The following is a 7,568-nucleotide window of genomic DNA, read 5'->3' on the forward strand; positions in this document are numbered from 1 at the left end:
CCACGGTTCGTGTGGTGATGTTAACAAGAATTCACCATGTATGGAGAGAGGAAGATGTAAAAATTTTTTTCGAAGAAATTTGTCAATGAAACATCTGTGGATGACAACGGATACCCAATGTATAGAAGACGGAATAATGGAGCATTTGTTGAGAAAAAGGGTATCAAACTGGATAACCGTTTTGTTGTTTCTTATAATAGGAATCTTTTGGTTAAGTTTGATGCTCACATAAATATTGAGATATGTAATGAACATAGATCAATCAAGTATCTATTCAAGTATGTCAACAAAGGGCTAGACCAAACGAGAGTTTCTATGGAAATTGAAAACAATGGTCAATAGAACAATCAATGCGAGATTTTACAGGACAAAGATGAAATAAAGGCATATCTGGACTGCAGGTATGTACAAAATACGTCAAATATAATGTTTTTATATTGTTCATTGATATTTGTTATAAATACGATATTAAGTAATTCAATCAAAAACATTACAGATATATCTCTTCTATGGAAGCTTGGAGGATATTTAAGTTTGACATGTATTACAGAGAACCAGCTATTGAAAGATTGCCATTCCACTCAAAGAACAAACAAACAGTTGTTTTCGATCCAAGTAAGTGTTTGGTTCAACTTTTGGAAAGCAAGGTTGTTACGCAAACGAAATTGACTGAATGGATGAAATGTAATCAACGATACCATTCTGCAAGATCATTGACTTATCCTGATTTTCTAAGCGAATGGGTTTGGAAGGATACAGAAAGACAATGGTCCCCATGACAAGGGTGTATTTTGCATTTCCAGGTAGTGGTGAGAAATATTATTTATGAATGCTCCTGAACTTAGTAAAAGGAGCAACATCATTTGAAGATATTCGAATTGTCAATGGAGAAATATTCCCTACATTCAAAGATGCATGTTATGCATTAGGATTGCTCGATGATGATAAAGAGTGGAATGATTGCTTGGATGAAGCATCAATGTGGGCTACCAGAAGATAGTTAAGACAACTCTTTGTAACTATTCTGGTATATAATGAAGTGGTTAGTCCAAGAGACTTGTGGAGAGCAAATGTAGAACGCATATCTGAAGACATTCCCTATATTCTTAAATAGAAAATGCGGATGACAGAATTGAGATGCACTGAGGAACAGATTCACAATTATGCATTGTTTGAGATTGATGAGCTCATGAATAAGGGAGAAAAATCCTTGGCCGATTTCCTTGGAATGCCAATTCCAGACTATTCTGTTTTTGAGAATTCACAGAATAGATTAATTGCTGAAGAATTAGATTATGATATCGACAACATGAAAATAGTGCACGGTGATTTATACAAGGGTCTCAACAATGGCTAGAGACGTGTATATGATTCGATCCTTGATTCTGTCAACAACCAAAGTGGAACACCATTTTTTGTTTTTGAACATGGTGGAACAGGCAAAACCTTCCTATGGTCAACAATCATGGCCAAATTAAGATATGAGGGTAAAATTGTATTGGTCGTAGCTACATCAGGAATTGCTGCTATCCAGTGGAAGAACATCACCTTCATGTTTTCGAATTCCTTTGTGCAAGGATCTTACCTAAGATTGCTTGGGATTGAAAATCCACTAAAAAAGTACCCAAAATCTATGAATTTCCCTTGAAAAAGAATTAAAGAAATTGAGAGAATTTGGGTGGTAAGTAGCGTGAAAGAGGAGAAGAAGTGGCTAGGGTTTCACTCTTCAATTATTGATATAACATAATATTATTTATAGTTTCCCATTTTGCCCTTGCACTTTCTATAAAATTCTATCTATGTCCCTTAGTCAATTACCATAATGCCCTCATTTTTATTGTATTCTCCATGAAATTCTATCTCTTTTCACTCTTCACATTTTCAACTAATTTTGAGTGAAAAGACCATTTTACCCTTAATGAAATTTAAAGGATTATCTTCACATTTGTTCAACATAACTTTAATAAACTTCAACTAAGGGTATTAGGGTATAAATAAAACTACGTACCTCGATGTGGGCGTTACAGTCAATCATCGTAATGGTGCACGACCAACCAGATCTCGCCGGTTGTGTGCTGGTAAGACCTTTTCCGGCCATGAATCATAGATCCATGGCCAGAAACGGCTAGATCTGGCATTTCTATGGCCGTTTCACGGCCAAAGATGTGGTCGTGAAATGGCACGGCCAAAGATCTGACCTTTTCACGAAACGGCCACATTTTTTGCCTTAAAATGGCCATAGATATGGTCGTTTTCCAACCATGGATTACAAATCCATGGCCATTTCCGGCTTTGTCTATGCATGGCCGGCTATATATGGCTAGTTGTGCTCCATTTTGTCGACTGTCAGCGGCAGCCGATGATGGTGGCTAGCTACCGGCAGTGGGTTAGGGTGGGTGGGGGTAATTTTGCTATAAATTAAAGTTTTATATGGCTGGGGTGTTTTAGCAAAATTTCAAATATAGAGAGTTAAAAGAAATGATTCAAAAAAATAATATTATATTAATATTTAAAAAAAAGGACAATTTAATAATCTATATAATATATCCACCAATTTCTCCTTCCAACTAAACATATTTTCTAAACATTCATAGTAATATTTAAGGTGATTTTTTTTTATTAATATAATATCCTCCTATAAAAAAACATTATACGATACAAATTTCTTCATGACTTGGGTATCTTATTGGGAGGAGAATGCGATTAAGCCTTTATATATGTACACAAACAGACTAAAAAAAAAAAAAAAAAAACAAAACAAAAAACAAAAGATTAATAAGATAAAAGGATTTTATATTGTTTTTATAATAAGGGTTAAATTTTTTTAACTTTGTCAATTAAGTAGGTGTATAATTCCTGTAACCCAGAGCAAACGGGGATAGGCAGGGATGGAAAGCGGGGGTGGGCAACAGAGATCCCTAAACCCTAGCAATGGAGAAACAATAGAGAAGCCAAAGGTGGTGGTAATAATGGGTCCAACAGGTTCAGGAAAATCAAGCTAGCATTGATTGGCTTCCCACTTTCCTTTGGAAGTAATCAACGCTGATTCCATGCAGGTCACCAAGCCTTGAAGTTCTCACCAACAAAGTCCCACCTCATGAACAAAAGGGTTAGCAATCTCTCTCTTTCTCTCGTTAAATATCCATATTTGTTCATTTCTCTGATATTTTCGTCCAGTGGGTTAGGTTATGTTGTGTTATGTTATTTATTGTATAGGAGTGCCACATCTCTTCTGGGGACTGTGAGTCCAAACATTGAGTTTACTGCTAAGAGTTTCGAGATTCAGCCATTCCTGTAAGTTTATTTTGCCTTACTTTCACCTTTTTGTTTCAAAGTGTTTTTTTTTAATTTATTTTTTAAATGTAAGTGTGGACATATATATTTGCAAGCTACTAATAATTTATTGTACCATACTGGGAGGTAGTGATTCTTGGTATTAGACCATTGAAGATAGAGATATTTGAAAATTGTCAATAGTTTTTGTTCAATTGTCATACTTTGATATTATAGAATGACTTGGTATAAGAAACCTGGAAAAGTGATACACCAAGAACTTACATTTACATTTTTTTGGGTGGCTTTATATCAAATTGTATTAACTGAAAAAAGATTGTAATGGTCCGCCTTTTTGGTTGTTCGTCTGGCTTGGTTGAGTTGAAGTAGTTCATTCCGCATAACTGACTGTATTGATTGTTTAACACTTTTTTGGTAATTTAAATTTTGCATATGAGATGTGAAAGGTAGTGACTTTACATTCTTGGTGATGCTATGTTTTTTATGTGTGTATTATATATCTGGGATATTTGATATGATTGAAAACTTGGATTTTCAGCTCATTACTGACATACTATCCGCAACCAAATACCTGTCATTGTTGGAGGTACAAATTATTATATCCAGGTATGGAACTTTTATGTTCTATTAATCTGAGTAATATCTGCTGGAGTTTTGTTCATATTCTTGGTTTAAGTTTTCTCTGTTATGTCAAATTGTTTTCAGCATCCATCACTTACTTCTAAAGGATGACTAGTGCTTCACAATTATAGTATACATTATAATAATTTCCCTCCTTTTTAGTGTATCTTTCCGGTGCCTGCTGTACTTTTTGCAGCGTGCGCATTTTGTATAGTGTGGATGTTGTATTAGGAATCAATTGTAAATTCTGTAACTTCTATGAAGCAATCTCTGTTTTTTATTTATTCCTTTTGGTGGATTGAAAGATTTGTCTCCTATTTTTCTCTTGAGAAACTTAATTATCGCTTTCTTAATTTCCTTCTGCACATTCAGGCTCTTGTGAGTCCATCCTTCTAGATGATTCAACAGAAGTTGTGACGAAAGCTGTTATATGGCCTTTCTGGTATGGAGCAACTCATTTACTTTATACCTCTAGATCAATTTGAATGTATTGTTTTTTCTCCCCATGTTCACAGGGATGAGCAGGCAGACCTTGAGTTCGACTTTGGAAGACAGTTCCATTTACAGTATGAGAATCTTAAAGACCTTGATCCAGTTGCTGCAAACAGAATTCATCCAAATAACCAGAGAAAAGTAGGTTTCAACCATGAAATTATTTAGGGCCTAGAATATATAATACCGCAGTTATGTTATCTGCACCTCTTGTTTTGCTCCTTAGATATTTTGGTTTCTAATTGTATGATGATGTAACAAGCTAATTTCACTATGATTGTTTTCTTTGCAATCCCCTTGCATCATTATTCCTTCATTTACTGATATTTTATGAAGAAATGAATAATATTAATGGGAAACCTGGGAAGTACATAATCGACCATCCATTATTCTGCCTCTCCAACTAGTGCTTTGCAAAGCTACAACTGATCTTATTTGCAGTAAATTTTGTTATCCATCTTTAAGTTTTATAATGTTTCTTTATGTATTTGTACACATTTATGTATGTGATTGCATATTGCATTTTCATACTTGGAACACACCCACATACGCTAGTTTAAAATTTATAAATAGTGGTATTAATAAATGTATATGGGAATATGATCTACACCTAATATGCATTTTTAACTAACAAGTATTTCCCATGAATGTTTAATAGTTTTATATAATCATAATGGTTTATATAGTTTTTTTTTATAATATTTTATAGTTTTAAACATGAAACTCATTATCATTGTTTTGATGGAATTGAAATCAAATGTTATTGGCTGGAGGAAAGGGAGTTGTTGAGCATTTCTGTAAGTTCTAGATTGTCTTTGAATTTCCTGCATGTGTTTGCTGGAAAAGGGGAACTTTTAATGTTCCAAACTGTTTTTCAATCAAAGGCAATTTTGGATTCTGATGATCCAACATTGCCGTTGGGGTCTGAGTTCTAGTTTTGTTTTGTTTGTGGTTCTTAATATGTGCCATGTGTGAAATCTTATTTGCTACTTTAAAGTTCTGAAGCTTTTCTGTCACCAGATTGAAATCCTTAATTATCTTCTCCCCTTACTACTAACAATTTATGTGGAGATTCAGAGAAACTTTTTACTAATTAATATATGTATGATATGCCTGAAATCTCGGGGGCAGAAGTATAAGCTGGTATATTTAGATTTTGTTGATATTTTTGCAGATTAATCAACCTCAGTTTGTATGCTCGCTCCGGTGTTCTGCCTAGTAAACTTTTTCAAGGAAAGGCTGCAAAGGTTGGTTCCTTTTTAATTCCTATCTATGTTATTATGTTTTTTGTCGCCATAAATTTGTACCATCTACTTGCTTTAGATGTTAATTCTGAAGCTGTTACACAATGGCTGGGAATACAAACATAATGTTTAGTAGCAATCTTCTTGTAATGATTTTTACTTTAGAACTTTTTTTAGGGCCTTTAGGCTTTTTTATGTGTGGTGTGTCATGATTATTAAGTAATTTTTCTGTTTCACTCGATTTCTACACCTTACTCTCTATAAGAAAGTTTCCATCACTTTTATTTTCTCCCTTCTTTCTCTATTGCCTTTCCTCTCTCTCTCTCTCTCTCTCTTTTTGTTGTTTTGCATTTTCTTTATTGGATAGTGCATCCATGCTCAGTAATGTTTGAAGCACAATTTATTTAGCTAGAAGTTTCTGTAACATCTCCTGCACCCTTACTGATCTGAGTGTGCATAGTTTTGCCAGTTAATTTGACGTGAAGCTTTTGTGACTGCCAAAATCAAGCTGATTCTTTTTTGACAAAGAGAGATGATATGACTTTTATGCTTTTATTTTTTAAATTGCATGTGCCAGGGCAGAACTGGGGTCGAGTGGATAATTCTAGATTCAATTGCTGCTTTATTGGTTGATGCTGCTACCCTGTGCTCGACAGATACGTAGAACAAAGAGTAACTGCTGATAGATGCTGGATTGCTAGATGAGGTGTATGACATTTACAATGTGAATGTTGATTATACTAGGGTTTGCGGCAGCCATTGGTGTTCGGGAGTTTGAGATTTTCTGAGAATTCACCTTTCTACAGAAAGAACAATGGGAAACTGAATCTACTGATGCATTTCTAACCCTTTGTCAACAAAAACTGATGACGAGACACTGAAAGAGCTATATGGCAATACTAAAATCCTCGGGTAACATCAACTCAGAATACTACTTGAAGGAGCCATTGACAAAGTAAAGTTAAACACTAGAAGACTTGTTCGTTGTCAAGTATTATTACAGTTGTCTAACCGTTTGATTTATAGTAGATTGTTTACTAAATATTTTATCTATATTTTGTATCAAACAGAGTCCTTGATTAATTGTTGAACTCTGTAATTACTTCTGAAATTCTAAAGTGATTTTTGGTTTCCCACCTTTTCTCTTAATGCATTGATGCCTTATCTTCCAAATCAGTTGTAAAATTTTTGTTCAATGTTCTGAATATTAAGGCAAATAGGATAAACAGAATTATCTGGTATTTCCAAATAGATTGTATTTCCTGATGTTGAACTGTTTGCTCTACAAGGAGGATCCATGTAATATGTTTTTAACTTTGCCATTTTAAGTGGTAGTTCTCGTTGAGGTAAAATCTGAACATCAAGAATCGAGTTTCCTATGGCTCTAATCAATTCCGTACTATATAAGAATGAAAGCAATATGACAACTTGAAAGCTTCAGTAATACAGACAATATTCCTTTACAGAAGAGGAGGCTTAATCGACTTCAAACATTGTATGGATGGAACATTCACTATGTTGATTCAACGGAAGCCATCTCATGTATGCCTTCGGCAATCTTTTTTCAATTCCATGAGAGCAGTTTTGTTTTTGCAAAGAAAAGATATATCTTAAAGGTACTGGTTCTAATCACATTCATTTTTCTGTATCCAGGTGAATCAGATGATCATGGGCAGCAGATGTGGTTGAACCTGCTGTGAACATTATTAAAACTTTTCTTGGTGATAAGGAAAGAGGTGCCTAAGCTGGGATCAAAAGAGCACATCAAAGGAAACGATCCAAAGGGACTTGTGGACTCAATACATTTGCAAGTGCGCAAGGCTTTCAGATGATACAATATTATCTGTTTCTTTTCTTTCGTCACCTTGCTGTTGTTTGTGTACATGTTGATTAGATGAAGGTATTAGCTTTAAATTG

The 7,568-nt window shown here is 34.4% G+C and overlaps 1 pseudogene; it reads left to right on the plus strand.

The window, feature by feature from the left end:
* The first annotated feature begins 2,969 nt into the window (after positions 1–2,969).
* Positions 2,970–7,351, plus strand: LOC116106170 (annotated as a pseudogene).
* Positions 7,352–7,568: the final 217 nt, after the last annotated feature.

The sequence above is a fragment of the Pistacia vera genome, unplaced genomic scaffold, assembly GCF_008641045.1.
Source record: "Pistacia vera cultivar Batoury unplaced genomic scaffold, PisVer_v2 Contig51, whole genome shotgun sequence".
NCBI classification, from domain to species: Eukaryota; Viridiplantae; Streptophyta; class Magnoliopsida; order Sapindales; family Anacardiaceae; genus Pistacia; species Pistacia vera.